General features: G+C 39.0%; 1 long non-coding RNA gene across 2 annotated transcripts in view; it reads right to left on the bottom strand.

Moving 5' to 3' along the window:
- Nucleotides 1-12,190: 12,190 nt before the first annotated feature.
- LOC139185179 (uncharacterized) overlaps nt 12,191-22,560 on the bottom strand; it is a 138,955-nt gene continuing 128,585 nt past the window's right edge. For both annotated transcript variants that reach the window (XR_011568695.1, XR_011568696.1), the window contains exon 3: nt 12,191-13,321. This is a non-coding gene — a long non-coding RNA (uncharacterized lncRNA). The remainder of the gene's footprint in view (nt 13,322-22,560) is intronic.

The raw sequence follows: 22,560 nt of genomic DNA, 5'->3' as shown, positions 1-22,560 counted from the left end.
AAATGACACCACCCTTATGGCAGAAAGTGAAGAACTAAAGAGCCTCTTGATGGAAATGAAAGAGGAGAGTGAAAAAGTTGGCTTAAAGCTCAACATTCAGAAAATGAAGATCATGGCATTCGGTCCCATCACTTTATGGCAAATAGATGGGGAAACAGCGGAAACAGTGTCAGACTTTATTTTTGGGGGCTCCAAAATCACTGCAGATGGTGATTACAGCCATGAAATTAAAAGACGCTTACTCCTTGGAAGAAAAGTTATGACAACCTAGATACCATACTAAAAAGCAGAGACATTACTTTGTCAACAAAGGTCTGTCTAGTCAAGGCTATGTTTTTTCCAGTAGTCATGTATGGATGTGAGAGTTGGACTATAAAGAAGGCTGAGCACCAAAGAATTGATGCTTTTGAACTGTGGTGTTGGAGAAGACTCTTGAGAGTCCCTTGGACTGCAGGGAGATCCAACCAGTCCATCCTAAAGGAGATCAGTCCTGGGTGTTCATAGGAAGGACTGATGTTGATGCTGAAAGTTCAATACTTTGGCCACCTCATGTGCAGAGCCGACTCATTTGAAAAGACCCTGATGCTGGGAAAGATCGAGGGCAGGAGGAGAAGGGGACGACAGAGGATGAGATGATTGGATGGCATCATCGACTCGATGGACATGGGTTAGGGTGGACTCCGGGAGTTGGTGATGGACAGGGAGGCCTGGTGTGCTGCAGTTCATGGGGTCGCAAAGGTCGAACATGACTGAGCGACTGAACTAAACTGACTGAATGTGTGAGGAGATTGGGGCAGGAGAGTCTGGGGAATTAAGCATCTGTGCTGCATTAGCTTTCTAGGGCTGCATTTCCTTTGTACCTGTCTGTGTCCAAATTTACTCCTCTATAAGGACACCAGCCATACTGGATCAGGGCCCACCCTAATAGCCTTAGTTTAATTTAATTACCTCTGTAAGACTCTGTCTTTAAATATGGTCTCATTCTGAGGTACTGGCAGTTAGGACTTCAATCATGTTTTTGAGGGGACATGATTCAGCCCATAATACATGCTATTTTTGCTAGGTATTTTTGTAAAGAGAGCAGCAATTAATGGGTGAAGGAAGGAGGGCAGGGGTGGGAACAAGGGAATCTTAACATTGAACTCTAAATAATAAGTTCACCAGCGCCTATACAACTGAATTAAATGTCAAACAAGAGCCCACACTAGATGAACAAAAAAATTTAGATTTTCTTAACAAAAAAAGAAGCAGTGGCAACTTGAAGGAGATACAATGGTTCTTGAATATGGACCTTACAAATTCATATTAATAACAATTAGAGAAACATTATTAATTGCAATGTGAACAGACAATCTAGGATTATTTAGGATGAGACCAAAATTAATTATGTATAAAGCTCCTTTACTGGAAAATATGATCAAGTGTTTGTGGTATTACTATAATATGAGATATCAAATTACTATTATCTAACCTATTTTTTTTTCAGTTTTCTGCTATCTATATAGCAATTGATGTTCATTATTAGGATGAGATTTTTTTAATTGGGGTATTTGGCTTTTTTAGTTTTTTTTTTTAAGAATATCATTGATAAGAAATGAGTATGAATAAGAGTAACATGAAATTTCCTGGCATTTTGACCCTTACTGAAAAATCAGGCAGACCTGCTAAGATATGAGTGAGGACTAGGATATCACTTTATGCTAACATCTTCCATTTCAAAATTTTCACCATGAAACATCCATGCATTTAAAATGAAAAGCTATAACAAATTCACTTCAGTAGAGTTTTTGACTTCAGCCTTATACTCTCCCCTCCAGACCTCACCAGCAGTCTGGGAATGCCACCATGCAGTCTAGGTTGAAAGAAGTCAAAAACACTGGTGTTTCTGGGGGAATACACACTCTCCTTTCTGTCTCTCAGTCACAGCTTCAAAACCCTAAGGGGTGATGCTGAGACCTGCTTGATTTACCTTGCAATGTGACCTGTTTTAACTCTTGTGCTGGTGACTCACTGAACATCTCTTTTATTAATCCTTGTATCTACTGCTAACAATCAACACTGGAGCTGAAACAGCTTTCAGAAATAAACAGTGTTTTCCTGTACTCTCAGAGGGGGAAAAAAGAGAGAGATGAGGGCATTGGCCATATAAAACCATATACTATATATACTTGGCTTAGAAAGCTAAAGTTTTTAATCTGTATTTTAAAAGTTGGGAGTCTATTTTTAATTTTTCCCTACTCAGATTCTAGGGGGTATTATCTGTCTATTCTAGCTTTTTTAGTTTTCTGATATCTATATGATACTCACTAATAGAACAAGGTTGTTGGTTAAGATGTTTGCTTTTGTTGCTGTTTTCTCATGTTGATTTTTATTCGTTTATTTATTTGGAGGAGTTTCATTTTCCATTCATTGATTTTTCCTGAACAGCCCTGTCTCTGCTTGCCATGGTTCATAACTATGGTTACTTTAAATCTTCTCTTTAGGTAGGACAAGATGTGGGGTCTCAGATTCTCCAACACAGAGGAGAAATATGAACAAATTTGATAATGAAAACTTTATTTTAATACAAATTCTAGAAAAATCTTCACACATGCTCAGTTCAGTTCAGTCACTCAGTTGTGTCCGACTCTTTTGCAACCCCATGAATCACAGCATGCCAGGCCTCCCTGTCTATCACCAACTCCCGGAGTTCACTCAGACTCATGTCCATCGAGTCAGAGATGCCATCCAGCCAGCTCATCCTCTGTCATCCCTTTCTCCTCCTGCCCCCAATCCCTCCCAGCATCAGAGTCTTTTCCAATGAGTCAACTCTTTGCATGAGGTGGCCAAAGTACTGGAGTTTCAGCTTTAGCATCAGTCCCTCCAAAGAAATCACAGAGCTGATCTCCTTCAGAATGGACTGGTTGGATCTCCTTGCAGTCCAAGGGACTCTCAAGAGTCTTCTCCAACACCACAGTTCAAAAGCATCAATTCTTCAGCACTCAGCTTTCTTCACAGTCCAACTCTCACATCCATACCAGACCACTGAAAAAACCATAGCCTTGACTAGACGGACCTTTGTTGGCAAAGTAATGTCTCTGCTTTTGAATATGCTATCTAGGTTGGTCATAACTTTTCTTCCAAGGAGTAAGCGTCTTTTAATTTCATGGCTGCAGTCACCATCTGCAGTGATTTTGGAGCCCAAAAAAATAAAGTCTGACACTGTTTCCACTGTTTCCACATCTATGTGCCATGAAGTGATGGGACCAGATGCCGTGATCTTCATTAACTGAATGTTGAGTTTTAAGCCAACTTTTTCACTCTCCTCTTTCACCTTCATCAAGAGGCTTTTTAGTTCCTCTTCACTTTCTGCCATAAGGGTGGTGTCATCTGCATATCTGAGGTTACTGATATTTCTCCTGGCAATCTTGATTCCAGCTTGTGCTTCTTCCAGCCCAGCGTTTCTCATGATGTACTCTGCATATAAGTTAAATAAGCAGGGTGACACTATACAGCCTTGACGTACTCCTTTTCCTATTTGGAACCAGTCTGTTGTTCCATGTCCAGTTCTAACTGTTTCTTCCTGACCTGCATATAGGTTTCTGAAGAGGCAGGTCAGGTGGTCTGGTATTCCCATCTCTTTCAGAATTTTCCACAGTTTATTGTGATCCACACAGTCAAAGGCTTTGGCATAGTCAATAAAGCAGAAATAAATGCTTTTCTGGAACTCTTGCTTTTTCCATGATCCAGCGGATGTTGGCAATTTGGTCTCTGGTTCCTCTGCCTTTTCTAAAACCAGCTTGAACATCTGGAAGTTCATGGTTCACGTATTGCTGAAGCCTGACTTAGAGAATTTTGAGCATTACTTTACTAGCATGTGAGATGAGTGCAATTGTGCAGTAGTTTGAGCATTCTTTGTCATTGCCTTTCTTTGGGATTGGAATGAAAACTGACCTTTTCCAGTCTGGTGGCCACTGCTGAGTTTTCCAAATTTGCTGGCATATTGAGTGCAGCACTTTCACAGCATCATCTTTCAAATAGCTCAACTGGAATTCCATCACCTCCACTAGCTTTGTTCGTAGTGATGCTTTCTAAGGCCCACTTGACTTCACATTCCAGGATACCTGGCTCTAGGTGAGTGATCACACCATCATGATCATCTTGGTCGTGAAGATCTTTTTTGTACAGTTCTGTGTATTCTTGCCACCTCTTCTTAATATCTTCTGCTTCTGTTAGGTCCATACCATTTCTGTCCTTTATCAAGCCCATCTTTGCATGAAATGTTCCCTTGGTATCTCTAATTTTCTTAAAGAGATCTCTAGTCTTTCCCATTCTGTTTTTTTCCTCTATTTCTTTGCACTGATCACTGAGGAAGGCTTTTTTATCTCTTCTTGCTATTCTTTGGAACTCTGCATTCAGATGCTTATATCTTTCCTTTTCTCCTTTGCTTTTCGCTTCTCTTCTTTTCACAGCTATTTGTAAGGCCTCCCCAAGGTCAGAAGGGGTGGCTGTGAGGAGATATCCCTCATCCAAGGTAAGGAGCAGTGGCTGTGCTTTGCTGGAGCAGCCGTGAAGAGATACCCTATATCCAAGGTAAGAGAATCCCAAGTAAGACAGTAGGTGTTGCAAGAGGGCATCAGAGGGCAGACACACTGAAACTATACTCACAGAAAACTAGTCAATCTAATCACACTAGGATCACAGCCTTGTCTATCTCAATGAAACTAAGCCATGCCCGTGGGGCCACCCAAGATGGGCAAGTCATGGTGGAGAGGTCTGACAGAATGAGGTCCACTGGAGAAGGGAATGGCAAACCACTTCAGTATTCTTGCCTTGAGAACCCCATGAACAGTATGAAAAGGCAAAATGATAGGATACTGAAAGAGGAACTCCCCAGGTCAGTAGGTGCCCCACACATGCTCAGAGATATATAAAAATATTTATGAAGTATTGTTTGAAACAGCAATAAATAAGGAAACCATATCTGTTAATGGAACAGTAGTGAATAAACTATGAAATATCAAACCAATAGAACACCATGCAGCAGCTAAAGAAATGAGGCAGACCTGTGTGTGTGCAGGGCTCTGTATTTTGTTTTGCTTTTGGCCATTCAGCCTGCAGACCCATTTTTTATCTGAAGGGAATTCTCTTTTCACAAGATAGGAATACTTGGTAGATTTAACATGTGACTTGCTCATCCCCTCTACATGCCCCTGGGTGGGCCTACAAAAATATTCTTTATGCCAAAGGTTGGCTTTTTGATACCTTCTTTATGAAAGAGGTACTACATCTAGAATATTTAGAAACAAGAATTAGAACAGTGTCTGATACATAATAAGTGCTCAATAAATGTCATCTCTTCCTATTATCTTATACTTCTATACAGAAATATATAGCATTAACTGGGAATGTGAATCTCAAACTTTTTGTACAACTGCACTATGTCTCTGAGCTAACACTAATTCCTGAGGACGAAGAATATCACTCTCGAGTACTGATCAGAGTGAGGATAAGGAGGATTCAGATTAAAATGGAATGCTGATAGCCTCAAAATGGGTTTAGAAAGACCCTGAATTACAAACAAATACAGACTCAAGAGATGAAGAACAGATATCATTAATCATAGAGTGCCGCACACCCCCCACCCCCGCCACCACCAATCATGATACCTTTCTGATTTACAGAGTAACGAATAAGGACTAACAAATGAAATATCCTGGAACATTTATTCCTATATTCAACCAAGCCATACTGCAATTCTGAGGACTGGCCAGGGTGGTAACATCAGTGAAGATCTGAAATGTATGGTGGTGGCTTCTACTCTGTGTGTGTATGTTAGTAACTCAGTCATGTCCAACTCTTTGCAACCCTGTGGACTGTAGCCTGCCAAGTTCCTCTGTCCATGGGATTTTCCAGGCAAGAATACCGTTGTGGGTTGCCATTTCCTTCTCCAGAGGCTCTTCCTGACCCAGGGATCAAACCCAGGTCTCCTGCATTGCAGGGAGATTCTTTACTGTTTGAGCCACACTACCATTTAATTCTCCAGCTTGGTTGGTTGAAGAAAGAGATGGATGGGTATTGGAGAGTAATAGTGGGAGAAGCACAACTATTGCCAGAAGCACTCCATTATTAAATAGAAGTACATTTAAGGATGAGGTTTGAGCAGTTCTGAAAATCCAAGTAAACTGAAAAGAAGTCTACTTATACTTATTTCAGTCCAATTGCAAAGCAGCTCTGTTGCTGAGTGGATCTTGGAAGCATTTTCCATAAGACCATGACTGCCCTGGTCCATCTGGCAAAACCATTCTTCTCAAGAGATGGAGACATCACATATGCCTGGACTGGTGCCACTGTGCACTGAGTTTATTTAAAGCTCCCTCTTCTGAGTCCGGGATCACCAAGAAACTCTGATTCTGAAGTTATTTAACTTTAGGCAAAGAACAGATTGATGATATAACTGTCTTCCTGAAATCACTGTATTTTTTCCCATGGTTTGAAGCATCTTAACAAGGTCTGTCTACAGGGAAAGACTGCATTAATCATGTTTCCACGTGTATGCCCAGGCCGTGTAGTAGTTATATTTTCCTTTGTTAATAAATAAACCATCATTCTGGGTCTACCTCAGTCATGCAAAGTATTTTGGTAAGCATGAGTCAGATTCTCAGGGCCTGGTCACTCCTGGGAAATATAAGTCATTGGAACTTTAAAAGATGACCAAATTTAGCTGGTCTCTCTTTTAGATGACATCGCATGCAGGAGCACAAGTCCATTCAAAACATTTTAAAAGTTTCCATTTCCTTCGTCTCCGTTTAGCTTTTGGTAAGTACCTGCATTTCAATTTTTATTTCTTCAGCCCTATTGCATGTAATTTGATTTCTACTTTTACTCTTTTACTCCAAGGTCTTCACTAAAGGTTCTAGAAGGATTTTCTGTGAACCTAGTTTTATTGATGTTATTGCTATTGGAGATTATGGTCAAATGATAAAACTTGGCCAGGCCCTAATGGGAGGGAGTTTGGGGAAGAATGGACACATGTATATGTATGTCTGAGTCCCTTCTCTGCTCACCTGAAACTACCCCAACACTTAATCAGTTCTATCCCTACACAAAATAAAAAGTTAAAGCAAAACTAGGCCAGGTCCCAGTTTTCCCCTCTGTATCCAACTGTGTCTGGAAACAGTTAACACTTGACATCCCTATAAGTAAAGAAATGGCTTCTCTGTACGTTCATGGAGTTTTTTTTCCCCAGAGATGCACATGCTTATTGCTGGGTCTCTCAAGAATTCCCTGTATTTGCCTGTTGCCCAAACCTGTTGCCAAAGCCAATTCTCTTTATTTCCTTAGTCTTACTTAAACACATTAATCTGAATTAAATAAAGCAGTTTTCTGATGACCTGTCAAAAAACCAACTCCACAAATGATTAAACTTTTCTTAAGTCCTCTTCCAAACAGCACTGGGTTGCCCAGAGATTTATCTTGGCAAAACGAACACTGCAAACCTAGAGCATGCTGGGTAAAAACCTCATCATTAATCCTCAAAGAGGTGACTCAGTCTGCTTGGCATTCACCTTTGGCCTTTGCCCAAATATGTAGAAATTTTTTCTTAGTGACAAAATAGAACTAACGGCATTTGGTAAGAGAAGGGGAAAAATGGAGGGAGGAGAGCAGAGAAAAGAGAATAGAAGCATATAAATGAGAAATGTGTCCCTTTGGGCTTATGCATCAGAGTAATGCATTATACTCAAATTCCAAATATAGGTTGAAATTTGTTTTAAATTGCATTATTTTTGTAATTGGTTTATTAAGAGTAAATTTCCAAAATGAACCTGTTACATCCCAAGATTCAACAATGGAATAACACAGAACTTTAAAAAATTGGTTTAAAAATCACTGTTTCTCTAACTCATGAGTTAGCATGTGAATCATAGAATAAATGGCTCACCTAAAAATAATGTTAGAGCTTCATATAAAGTTAGTATTTTTGAACTATTTTAAAATGAAGTCTTTTTTATCATCTAAAATTAAGTTTAGCATTTTGGAAAGTCACTTCCTTCAAAGCTCTAAGGATCTTATGCTAGAGCAATTAGTAAACAATCACAGTCCCTTTTTGTATGCTTTGATCTGCTTTGTTGATGATGTTCCATATAAAAAATATGCTTCACAACTAACAAAGGATTAATCTCCAAAATATGTAAGCAGCTCATATGGCTTATATTAGAAAAGCAAAATAGCCCAATCAAAAAGTGGGCAGATGACCTAAACAGACATTGCTCCAAAGAAGACATATAGATGGCCAATAAACACATGAAAAGATGCTCAATATTGCTCATTATTGGAGAAATGCACATCAAAACTACAATGAGGTATTCACCTCACACTAATCAGAATGGTCATCATCAAAAAAAAAAACAAAAAAACTACAAATGATAAATGCTGGAGAAGATGTGGAAAAAAGGGAACCCTACTGCACTGCTGGTGGTAATATAGATTGATACAGCCACTATACAGAACAGTATGGGAGGTTCATCAACAAACTAGGAACAAAACTACCATATGACCCAGCAACCACGCTACTGGGCATATACCCTGAGAAAACCACAATTCAAAAAGACACCTGTACCCAATGTTCATTGCAGCACTATTTACAATAGCTAGAACATGGAAGCAACCTAGATGTCCTTTGATAGATGAATGGATAAATAAGACGTGATACATATGTACAATGGAATATTACTTGGTCATAAAAAGGAATGAAATTAGGTCAGTTGTAGTGAGGTGGATGAACCTACGGTTTGTGACACAGAGTGAAGTAAGTCAGAGAAAAACAAATATCATATATTAACACACAAATATGGAATCTAGAAAAATAGTATTGATGAACCTATTTTGCAGGGAAGAAACGGAGATGCAGACATAGAGAATGGACTTGCGGGTAGAGGGGAGGGGAAAGTGAGGCTGGGATGAGTTGAGAGAGCAGCACTGACATATACAGACTACCACATGTAAAGCAGACAGCTAATGGGGAGCTGCCGTGTGACACAGGAAGCCCAGTCTGGCACTCCGTGATGATCTGGGGTGGGGATGGGAGGGCGGAAGGAGCCTCAGGAGGGAGGGGATACAGAAATATATATAAAACTATGACTGATCTGCGTTGTACGGCAGAAACCAATACAATATTGTAAAGCAATTAGCCTCCAATTAAAAATAAAGAAAAAAATAAGCTTCAATTAACTAATTGCTTTTATACAGGACATCCTATAACATAGTGGAATCAACTGTATTAATAAATACATCTGAAGTAAAATTAGTTAACATATAGGATGTTTTCGTTTTTCAGGCCTCCTCGACAAAAATTTATCCTAAATCAATAAACTAGAAATTTAACTAATATACACACACTTATATTAATATAAAAACAATAATGATGATGGAATTACATCTTTAGAAGCCATGAGGACACTGAGGTCAACAGAGTTATAAATTAGATGAAATCTGTCTTCAAAATAGTAAAAATATTTTTGTCCTCTTCTTTTAAAAGTCATTCTCAAAAAACATAGGTAACAAAAAACAGAAAAAAAACTTTAACTTCATTACAATTGAGGATCTCTATAATCCTGAACCAATTAGTATATGAAAACAGAAAGCGGATAGAGAAATGGTGAAATGATTCAGAAGGCGGTGGTGGGAAGATTAAGTCCACAACAGCATGGTACAAATGAGAAGCAAGCCACTTTTATCTTAGAATCTTGGGAAGTTTTAGGAAATGGAGGTAGAAATCATGGAAGTCAGTTGGAAAGTTTCTACTATCTCCTACCTCCAACACATTACTGAACCAGAGGGCCCTTGACTGGAACATCAGGCACAGAGGAGGGAGAGATGTGGTGCCTTGCTGGAAACTGGAGGATGACATTCTATCTGCATCATAAACAGTGAAACTTCCAAGCTCTTCTGCCTCCCAGATTTAGTAGTATTTAGTACTCCTAGATTTAGCCTCCTCCAGGCAAGAAACAGAAAGATCCTCTTTCTGAGAAGAACTGTTGCAGAATAAAAATCAACAGAATTTCACATCCAAGGGAAAATCCTGCTGACCATATTCATGGTATCCACCAGTTGGTAAGATCCACCCAAATACACAAATGCCAATCAATATTTTACTACGTCTTTCACAAATATAAACATAGTCAAGAGAGATCAGAGATTTGAGAAAGATAGAGGTCAGATTGACCTTGCTGGGCTTTGTGAAAATCATGCTGCTGCTGCTAAGTTGCTTCAGTCATGTCCGACGCTGTGCGACCCCATAAACAGCAGCCCAACAGGCTCCCCCGTCCCTGGGATTCTCCAGGCAAGAACACTGGAGTGGGTTGCCATTTCCTTTTCCAATGCATGAAAGTGAAAAGTGAAAGTAAAGTCTCTCAGTCGTGTCCAACTGTTAGTGATCCCATGGACTGCAGCCTACCAGGCTCCTCCATCCATGGGATTTTCCAGGCAAGAGTACTGGACTGGGGTGCTATTGTAAAAATCATATGAGTTTGTAAATTCCCAGTATCTAGTAGAGTGAAGGTGCCTACAATGTATGCATAGGATTTTTACATAATGTTGAATTCAAGTATACATTTCTTTCCTTTCAAAAGTAACCAAATGTGCATCTTCACAATACACCTTTAAAGGTAGATGGAGACTTCCGTTGTATTGCTTTTGCTCTTATTGTAATTACTATTTTAGCAGTTTCAAGAGAGATTTGGGACCATGGATACCATAAAAGTGGGAAAATTCTTTGTCTGAAATGAACATTCATGGATAGTGACACATCTGTCTACACAAAGAACAAGAATGTTTAGAGGCACACTTTTCATTCAGGTGTGCATATCGAAACCTCGATGTCTATCTGGAGCTTCTGGAAAGGGATCTTACATCAATATAAATAACTTGAAAATAGGAAAATCCCTTATGATAAGAATTTAAAATAATTTCCCCTGAAACACTGAAAATAGGAAATGTTTCTAATACAGTGAAAGAAAGTAAAAGCATAGTGATAATTTTTCTAGGCAGGGTATCTGATCACCAATGTAAATGGCAAAATATTTAAGATTAATGTTAATCTGATGCTCATCCTCCTCTCTTATCAACCCCATCAGACTGAACACCTGTCACAGGATCTGTGCTGTGGACCCTTGTGTGACTCCACATCATGCATTCCCGCTTCCTTGAGTAACGGGCGAGGTACTTATCAACTCTCAGACCAAATGGTTCAGATGGAACCAACTTCATCCTCAAGTCTAGAGGTGGACATTTGATCCTTGAGGGACCATCCAGAACATCATCAACCTACCCCAAACACAGTAATTGGTTAAGCAAAGAAAATATGTCCACATTAGAAGGTTCCAGGCCTTTGGCCCTGGGCACTGGTGAGAATTCTTTCCTTTCTGCAATACCAAAGATTTAAAGATGAGCTTCTAAAGGTCAGCTCTAAGAGAAAGCCTACCTGAGAGGGAAGTCAACTTCCAAATGGATGCAAAACAAAGATTAAAAGAGTGATTTGATTCTGATTACATCAATACATCAGATCTAGTGGTATTTAAGCAATACATATCCTTGGCTTTTCAGATATATGAGCCAATTAAGTTCCCTTTTTTGCTAAAGGCAGTTTGAATTGGGTTTCCTATTACTTGAACTAAAAAACCCTAAAACAATCATGCATTTGTATGTAAGTATATTCAAGATAAAACTATGTATAATCTAGTCTCCTTCCTTAGATCATATAAACTCCCCACACATGTCTCACATATAGTCTTCCAACACAAATATATATAAGAGAGCCTAAAAGCTATTTTTTTAAAATTTTTCAAAACCTATTATACTTAATAAGGAGTGAGAAATGCTCCATAAATGTTTATTGAGTGATTTGAAGATGACAGACTGAATATATGAATGAATAAAATAGATGCCTGAACTTGTCTAATATTAATCCATGCAATAATAGATTCTCTGTATCAGATCAGATTAGTCACTCAGTCGTGTCCGACTCTTTGCGACCCCATGAATTACAGCACACCAGGCCTCCCTGTCCATCACCAACTCCCAGAGTTCACTGAGACACACGTCCATCAAGTCAGTGATGCCATCCAGCCATCTCATCCTCTGTCGTCCCCTTCTCCTCTTGCCCCCAATTCCTCCCAGCATCAGAGTCTTTTCCAATGAGTCATCTCTTTGCATGAGGTGGCCAAAGTACTGGACTTTCAGCTTTAGCATCATTCCTTCCAAAGAAATCCCAGGGCTGATCTCCTTTAGGATGGACTGGTTGGACCTCCTTGCAGTCCAAGGGACTCTCAAGAGTCTTCTCCAACACCACAGTTCAAAAGCATCAATTCCTCGGTGCTCAGCCTTCTTCACAGTCCAACTCTTATATCCATACATGACCACAGGAAAAACCATAGCCTTGACTAGACGGACCTTTGTTGGCAAAGTAATGTCTTTGCTTTTGAATATGCTGTCTAGGTTGGTCATAACTTTCCTTCCAAGGATTAAGCGTCTTTTAATTTCATGGCTGCAGTAACCATCTGCAGTGATTTTGGAGCCCAGAAGAATAAAGTCGGACACTGTTTACACTGTTTCCCCATCTATTTCCCATGAAGTGATGGGACCGGATGCCATGATCTTCGTTTTCTGAATGTTGAGCTTTAAGCCAACTTTTTCACTCTCCACTTTCACTTTCATCAAGAGATTTCATCAAGAGTTTCACATTCATCAAGATTCTCTGTATAATCATTAATCCTAATTTAATAATTTTCAAGAATCATTGGAAGCTCCCAATCTTCTTCAGCTGAAAGGAAACTATTAAATTAGCTTTATCCAGTACAAACAGAATGCACCTACAAAATTCTTAGTGCTTGATTAGAGACTGGAAAAAACCAAGTTAAACTGGTGTGGTTCTTATCAACTAGAAGCTCATCAGCTAATATGTATAATGTATGGAGAACTCTAAAGGAAATATGACTGTACAACTGTATGCATATAGTTAAGATAACTTTTTAAAAAATCCTCATATTATACTGATCCCTTTATAATCCTAGGAATTTTCCTCTAAATATACACTAATATGCTTTTACAAGAATAATAATTAAAGTAATTTATTAAGCAATTACCTTGTGCTGTATACACTGTGTGGTACGAAGAGCTGATTCATTGGAAAAGACCCTGATGTTGGGAAAGATTGAAGGCAGGAGAAGGGGACGGCAGAGGATGAGATGGCTGGATGGCATCACCGACTCAATGGACATGAGTTTGAGTGAACTCCGGGAGTTGGTGATGAACAAGGAGGCCTGGTGTGCTGCGGTCCAGGGGGCTGCAAAGAGTAGGGACTTAGTGACTGAAAAACAATACATTGTGTGAAGTCTCTATATCCATTACTATTTCTTGAACTCCTCATATCAACTGTACATGGTATAACTGAAGATAATTTCTTTGAAAGTTTAAAGGCTGTAAGCATTCAAATAATAATTTATATTTTAAAAGAATGTTTTTCATGATTGCCCATTTTTAGTCACGCTATATAATAACAGATCACTTTGCTATAATGTGCTTTGCTGAGCTAAGTTGTTTTTTTGTTTATTTATGGTTTCCCTGGTGGCTCAATAGTAAAGAATCTGCTTCAAGGTGGTAAATGACAGGAAGGTGATGATGAAATGGACAAGGCAGTGCAGAACACAAAGAAAGGTTAGAAATTTCATAAATCCCATGGAACAAAATATATTCACTGGTGAGCAGAAGTTACTCCAAAGGCATAGGAAGGGAGAGAAGCTTGAAAATGAAAGAAAGAACAAGTACACAGTGGGTCCCGCCTGACCTTTTCCGAAGACCTATTGTATCGTCCTCTCCTGTGGCTGCTACAGAAAAAGCAAATCCTAGTGATTAGTAATCTTACGAAACTTCTTTCTGCAGATTAGGAACAAATTGTATGTTTTTAAAATAAATCTTGTGCCTAAAAAATTTCCAGGTGCTTTTTAAAGCCATTTTTTAAGGAAATGAATATGGTTTATAAATTCTGATTTTGTAATAAAAGTGTGATGGGCAAAATATATTGATTATACATACAATGTTTATAACATTAAATCTTTATATTTTATGTGATACATATTTTCCTTTCACAGGTAAACAAATATTTTCATTTGAATCATCCACAGATACACAGAATTCTTTAGTAATTTGCATGGTATTTAACTCATAAAAGTGATTCTGTAAGACATCAATGCATATTAAATTTATTTCATATCATAGTTGACATCTCATATTATATACCAAAACTATCAGACTAAAATGGCTTTGGTAAATCACTGTGCTCTTTAGGAATTAAGATATCTAAAGTAAGAAATATTAACCTGGAATGAGTCAGGTCCCGACAGTCTAAGTAAATGATCTTTTATTGTAGGTATTAGTGCCCATACTTTATTGATGGGGAAAATGGGGCTCAAAGAAAATAAGTAAGGTCAAAGTAAGCCAAGATTCAAATTCTTGCCTCTCTGATTCCAAAGCATATGCTCTTTTTTAAAAAACAATATTTGCTTTTGGTTTTGCTGGGTCTTCCTTGCTGCAAACACGCTTTCTCTGGTTGTGGGGCTACTCTCTGGTTGTGGACTTCTCACTGTGGTGGCTTCTCCTGTTGGGAGCACGCGCTCTAGGCTGTGCAGGCTTCAGTAGTTGTGGCTCCCGGCCTCGGAAATCGTGACTCCTGGGCTCAGTAATCGTGGCTCCCGGGCTCAGTAATCATGGCTCCCCGGGCTCATGGGCTCAGTAATCGTGGCTGCCGGGCTCAGTAATCGTGGCTGCCGGGCTCAGTAATCATGGCTCCCCGGCTCAGTAATCGTGGCTGTCAGGCTCAGTAATCATGGCTCCCTGGGCTCATGGGCTCAGTAATCGTGGCTGCCGGGCTCAGTAATCATGGCTCCCCGGCTCAGTAATCGTGGCTGCCAGGCTCAGTAATCATGGCTCCCTGGGCTCATGGGCTCAGTAATCATGGCTCCTGGGCTCAGTAATCGTGGCTCCCGGGCTCAGTAATCGTGGCTTTCAGGCTCAGTAATCATGGCTCCCTGGGCTCATGGGCTCAGTAATCATGGCTCCTGGGCTCTGTAATCGTGGCTCCCTGGGCTCATGGGCTCAGTAATCATGGTTCCTGGGCTCAGTAATCATGGCTCCCTGGGCTCATGGGCTCAGTAATCATGGCTCCCTGGGCTCAGTAATCGTGGCTCCCGGGCTCAGTAATCATGGCTCCCTGGGCTCATGGGCTCAGTAATCATGGCTCCTGGGCTCAGTAATCGTGGCTCCCGGGCTCAGTAATCGTGGCTTTCAGGCTCAGTAATCATGGCTCCCTGGGCTCATGGGCTCAGTAATCATGGCTCCCGGGCTCAGTAATCGTGGCTTTCAGGCTCAGTAATCATGGCTCCCTGGGCTCATGGGCTCAGTAATCATGGCTCCTGGGCTCAGTAATCGTGGCTCCCGGGCTCAGTTGCTCGGCAGCATGTGGAATCTTTCCAGATCAGAGGTTGAACCCAGGTCTCCTGCATTGGCAGGTAGATTCTTTACCACTGAGCCACTACAGAAGCCCTCTCTTTTTTTTTTTTTAATGTTTCTTATCTGAATCCATTTTTTAAAATTAAAGTATAATTGCTTTACAAGGTTTTATTAGTTTCTGTTGCACAACAAAAGTGAGTCAGCTATATGTATACACACAATGTATAATAAAATACACTAGAATATAACTCCATGAGGTTAAGCATTTTTATGTTTTGTTCACTGTGGTAGTTCCAGAAACTATGACAGTTACTAGTATATATTTAAGAGGTACTTAATAAATATTTGTAAAACAAATAGAAAAATGGTTACTTCCTTTTACTTACTATTAACACAACCTAATGCTTAAGTTGTTTAGCAATGAGAGGATAAGTGTCTTGTATTTACATCTGACTATGTTTATATTCTTGTGAATGTGACATAATAGAAAAGTAAATAAAGAAAACACATTGTAAGAAATCCCAGAATTCCTGGGATGATTTTCTTCAGTAAATGAAAGAGGTGGAAGAGAGTGTATATGATGGTTTTATGTCTAATTGTAACAGTTTATCTCTCTAGGAACATAAAGGAAGACAAAGTATGTAGGTGCACAGGACATGATGAGTGATTTGAACATCCTCATCAGTCTACTTACATTTTTTTAGTGAACAAGAAGGAAGGTCATCAGCTGAGACTATGAATGGAGGAGGTGATAGTGTTTGAGGAGAGAAAAAGTCCAAAATAGTCATGTGACAGACTTGGAGAGGGAAGAGGTTAGGGACACACAAAAAGATCAGTGCCATCAAGAGTGAGGCTAGTCTGCAGTCCTGTTTATCCACGGATTCATGTAGAGAGCCAGATTTATCCATGGCTGTGGTTTTGTAAAGGACAAGGCAAAAGATGGGCAAGGGAGTGATGATCAACCATGAAATTAAGCTTTGTGGGAGGAAACACAGAACAGCAAGAGGGTAAGAGACAATCAAAAGTGGTCCATAAAATCAATGGAGTCAAGGTACTGAACTTTATTAAGTGCAGCCATTTTTTTAGCCACTCAACTCCTTTTGAATCTTAATCCTGTTGTTAACTATATTACTTCCTTTTTTGTATCACATGAAAGTAATACTAAATTTGACATTAAATTCACCTACTCAAAAATACTTTACTGAGTACCAGATGCTGTGGGATATAAAGTTAAATAAGATTGGTCTTTTACCTCAAGAATTTCACAACCTCCCAAAGGAAACAGGCAAGAAAGCAAGGAATTACAGAATAATGTGGAAAATTCTATGAAAAACTACTATAGTGATACAGAAGGGAGATCTCTGAACCAAATTGGGGTGTGACAGAAGACTTCTGAGGTGGGGCTTTGAAGATCAAATAGACAATCAAACAGGAAATAGAAAAGGTCCTTCCATGACTCACCCAAACTATAAATCAAAATGCTTACTGAAGTTACACCAACTAAGAGTCTTGTGGCACATCTCTAAAAATCACCTCCTAAATTAGATAATTTCATGGAGTAGCCATAGCAGTTCTGACAGACTGGGCCATTTCACCCAGTTCTGTTTTCTACATCTTGTCCATGAAGCCATCTTGAGCAACTACTTCAAGCATCTTGCTGGAATCAAAATGCTCTCTACAGGTTCTCTGACCTCCCAGTGCAGGGAACCTATGTAAGGGAGAGATTAGTTTGCCATTCGTTCTTAGAAAATTCATGAATACCCTCACAGTTTATCACTGGCTTTTTCCCCTAAGTGCTAACAAACCACTTATGTAATATTCTGTTTAAGGATTTTCCCAATAACTTATAGCAGATTCATCAGCCTGTAACTTGCCTGCTTACAGAGGGTGATATTAGGATGGGAAGCAATACCTCTTTTTGAAAATATTTTAAGGAGATAATAGTGTTTGAGAGTCACTTTTATGCTGAGGGAATTGAGATGAGAAAGTTCTGCCTAAGACAAAGGATGAGGATAGATAGGGCAAGATAAATGGGACAAAAAGGGAGAACATTAGCCTGGAGAAATGGAGTGTTATTTAAGAAGTTTGTGTTCAATTCATGAAGGGGAGTAATCCAGGTCAGCTTGGATAAAGTCCTTAGAAGTCAAAGATGATGTCTTGGTTCTGACATCTGGTAAAGGGCTCTCTTCGAGCTCAAGATAGAAGCCACACTTACTGGGGAAAAACTTGGAAACCACTTTTAAATAAAACAAAAGAAATTCTTTTCTATGACGTCACACCAATTCTGCCAAATCACAGTTTGCCAGTGCTTGTCACAATGTTTACAATTAAGAATTTGAATACATAAAAGCCCTTGGTTTCCCTGCAGTTCAGCAAGGCTGCTAAGAATCTGGAATAACTCCTTCAAGGGAAAGGAAAAGAAATTAAATTGATGACAGACAAAAAAATCACAGCTCAATACAGATAAAAGAGAATAGTAGGTTAAAGAAATTGCATTAATTGGGTCAGCAAGGACCTAGCTGATAATTAAGTCATTAATTGCTTTTTTTCTTTCCTTAATCATAAAAGTTAATTCAAAAAACAAAAGTTTTATTTTGTGTGATTCCTTTAGTGCCTATATTAATTTTTTAATCTTAAAATCAAAATACAGACAATATTACGTTTATCAAAGTTAAAAACAACGCCTGATGAAGCAGGAGGATGGGTAAGGGAGAAACTATCTCTGATTATCTTTTGGTTAAATCTTATTTGGAAAAAAAAACGTAATGTTTGGGCAAAGCATCTAATGAGCAGAGAATCCAATATTCTCTGTTCAGTTTTTGCTGGGGAGGCAGGAGGTAGAACCTAGAAATCCTGAAATTACCAAAATGAAAGTAATCTGATTAAATTTCTCTCAACATTAACAACAATTTATTATTAGGCCAAGATTAGCCAGCCTTGAAAACCAGTATGTTTCCTTCAGGAAAGGCAGCTAAGGCAATCAGAAAAATATGCTGGTTGGTTTTTTTAACCATCATTACTTATGCAATAGTAACCAAACGGTGTGAATAATTACGTATCGGTGGGTACTCCGTGGGCAGATACCATCTTATCTATTGTCTTACATGCTCTGAACAGACAGAAGATTGTGCTACAAAACCAAGAACTTTTGAAAACTGAATCACATGAATAGTTTAAATTGAAATCTATGCAAAATTAATCTGGCATATTTAATGATGAATCATTGCTATTGTGTTTTTATGTTATTGACAATTATACATAATTGATTATTGGTTTATACATTTATTGTAACTAGCATTTTTAACAATTTTTTTCTCTTTTATTTCTCAGTGCCTGCTGTTGGTGTTACTTGAAAGTTTTCCTCATTCTATAGCAGATTTTAATTATTATCACTTTACTTCTGTCATAGAAGGTAAAACAAAATTCTGGACTTGATACCTCAAATTTAGGTGCCAGGCTCTAGTCTGAGGAACTCTGCCCTGAAGTGCCTTGCCCACTCTACACCATCACAGGAGGCCTTCAAACACCATTTTAGTTACTTTCCATTTAGGACCCTAGGAGTTATGCTAACTGAACAGACAAGAGAATGAAAATGTAGGTTGTGAGCCTGTGCAGGAGCTGGCAATATGGCACATGCATGAGGGAAGCAGTGTACAGGGCAGGGATGGAAGAGCAGGTTGGTCCCCAAGGCTGGGTGAAAAAAAGAAGAGGCAGATGCCAAAGAGGGAACAGATGTGGGGTTTTAAACCTGCACCCAATACTTCAGAGAAAACATAAAGCTGCTCCCATTTGTTTTTTCCTATCTACCTTCTCCTGATGTTTAGCTTTTACACTGGCAGATGCTCAGGTGTGTTCAGGGTGGTATAATCGGGCATTGATCAGGTTATAAAAAGAATTAAATTAGGCAACAATCTCTGTTTAAGTCACTGGAAAAAATTAAGGGACAGCTTATCTCCACATTATTTCACAAACATCTTCTCCATTTTCTGTACTGCCTAGAACTTAGTGTAATGCCTCATATACTGCTGCTGCTGCTAAGTCTTTTCAGTCATGTCCGACTCTGGGCGACCCCATAGACAGCAGCTAACCAGGCTCCTCTGTCCCTGGGATTCTCCAGGCAAGAATACTGGAGCGGGTTGCCATTTCCTTCTCCAGTGCATGTGTGCATGCTAAGTCGCTTCAGTGTCCGACTCCTCATATGCTATAGGAGCTCAATGAATTACTGAATATATTATTTTTAATCCTTTTTTAAAGAAACTTCTCAGTATTATATGTATTGCTGTCTAGAACCAAGTCACAGACTCACCTAACCAATTCATAGCTTCCTGAATTGTTAATCTAGAAATAGTACAAGCACCCAGGATATAGCAGGGAGAGTGTATGCCTGAGTCTGTAGTTCAGGGTTGTTAATCCAATGTTCTAGGTATAAAAAAGGTCAAAATCTATTTTCTGGCTCAAATCTACATTTTGTCTTAAATAACTGTGTAAATTTGATCCTAATAGCAGCCAGCTGCTTGATCTTAGGGCATAGAATTATTATACTACCTTTGTTTTCTGGTCTTTAAGAAGAGGGTGTATACATTTCACTACATTTTATTAAGAAGTCCTGCCTGCAGAGCACTGTGCTCGACACTTCCCTATAGGGAAGAAAACTGGTGCTTTCTATTTTCTTTAGGAGCCAAGACCACCCAAAATAAGCAGGTCTCTATCCTCCTCTAAACATTCACAGGGAATATCTCTTAATAAACAATGTTAACAATAAAAGTATTCCTTCCACTTTCTTTTCCTTAAATCCCTTTTGGGATTTAACAAGGACACTGATAAAATGCCTTACATTCCCTAGAGTTAGAAAGCTTTTTATTTCAAATCTAAATCCTGTGTGCTATAGCTTAAATCTATTTCCTCTTATTCTGTTCTCATGGAAGACAGAGAAAAATCACTTATCCTCCTCTATATAATAGTCCTTCATGTATTAAAGATTTCAGTCTTCATTTCTCCAGGTTCAGTTCAGTTCAGTTCAGTTCAGTTGCTCAGTCGTGTCTGACTCTTTGCGACCCCATGAATCGCAGCACACCAGGCCTCCCTGTCCATCACCAACTCCTAGAGTTTACCCAAACTCATGTCCATCGAGTCAGTGATGCCATCCAGCCAGCTCATCCTCTGTCGTCCCCTTCTCCTCCTGCCCCCAATCCCTCCCAGCATCAGAGTCTTTTCCAATGAGTCAACTCTTCGCATGAGATGGCCAAAGTACTGGACTTTCAGCTTTAGCATCAGTCCTTCCAATGAACACCCAGGACTGATTTCCTTTAGAATGGACTGGTTGGATCTCCTTGCAGTCCAAGGGACTCTCAAGAGTCTTCTCCAACACCACAGTTCAAAAGCATCAATTCTTCAGCGCTCAGCTTTCTTCACAGTCCAACTCTCACATCCATACATGACCACTGGAAAAACCATAGCCTTGACTAGATGGACCTTTGTTGGCAAAGTAATGTCTCTGCTTTTGAATATGCTATCTAGGTTGGTCAAAACTTTCCTTCCAAGGAGTAAGTGTCTTAATTTCATGGCTCCAATCACCATCTGCAGTGATTTTGGAGCCCAAGAAAACAAAGTCTAACACTGTTTCCACTGTTTCCCCATCTATTTCCCACAAAGTGATGGGACCAGATGCCATGATCTTAGTTTTCTGAGTTACAGAATGCCAATTCCTTTCATTTTATTCATATATCTTATTTTTCCCAAGCTTTTAAATGCCTCTTGGACTCTATGGATAATCAAATAGTCATGCAGTCCCTTTCAAATTCGAATTGAGTAATAAACCTTCAAGGAGTGAAGTTTTTAAACTTAAATCAGAATCTCACATGATCTGGGGTTTAAAACATTTTTGGAGAGCAGGAGGAAGCTGGAAACACTGGCACAGAAAGCATGGGAAGAGGCAAGAAAGTACTATTTGAATATTGTTATTATTTTATTACAGAGAAAATTAAGGGATACGTCACAGCAAATAAGGAAAAATGCAAGATTAAAGTCACAATTAAAATAACCAGCTGCTTATTCCTGATTTCCTACCAAATTGCTGTCAGATGACTATGATATCTGATCATAGTAATCTAGATTGAAGTTAAAAAAAAAATCACAGTTTAATTGGGCATGAATTCACTGTATACAGTGTTTGCATCATTTTTCTAGAAGTCTTCCAGTTTTTTTCTTCTTCCCATTCCAACTAAGTTCTGCAAAAGAATTCCTCCCCATAAAGGTCACTACATAATGATCAAAGGATCAATCCAAGAAGAAGATATAACAATTATAACTATATATGCACCCAACACGGGAGCACCACAGTACGTAAGACAAATGCTAACAAGTATGAAAGGAGAAATTAACAATAACACAATAATAGTGGGAGACTTTAATACCCCACTCACACCTATGGATAGATCAACTAAACAGAAAATTAACAAGGAAACACAAACTTTAAACGATACAATAGACCAGTTAGACCTAATTGATATATATAGGACATTTTATCCCAAAACAACGAATTTCACCTTTTTCTCAAGCACACATGGAACCTTCTCCAGGATAGATCACATCCTGGGCCATAAAGCTAGCCTTGGTAAATTCAAAAAAATAGAAATCATCCCAAGCATTTTTTCTGACCACAATGCAGTAAGATTAGATCTCAATTACAGGAGAAAAACTATTAAAAATTCCAACATATGGAGGCTGAACAACACGCTGCTGAATAACCAACAAATCACAGAAGAAATCAAAAAAGAAATCAAAATTTGCATAGAAACGAATGAAAATGAAAACACAACAACCCAAAACCTGTGGGACACGGTAAAAGCAGTCCTAAGGGGAAAGTTCATAGCAATACAGGCACACCTCAAGAAACAAGAAAAAAGTCAAATAAATAACCTAACTCTACACCTAAAGCAACTAGAAAAGGAAGAAATGAAGAACCCCAGGGTTAGTAGAAGGAAAGAAATCTTAAAAATTAGAGCAGAAATAAATGCAAAAGAAACAAAAGAGACCATAGCAAAAATCAACAAAACCAAAAGCTGGTTCTTTGAAAGC

This window comes from Bos indicus, chromosome 10, assembly GCF_029378745.1.
Source record: "Bos indicus isolate NIAB-ARS_2022 breed Sahiwal x Tharparkar chromosome 10, NIAB-ARS_B.indTharparkar_mat_pri_1.0, whole genome shotgun sequence".
Lineage (NCBI taxonomy): Eukaryota > Metazoa > Chordata > Mammalia > Artiodactyla > Bovidae > Bos > Bos indicus.
This window is presented reverse-complemented; position numbering and strand designations above follow the sequence as displayed.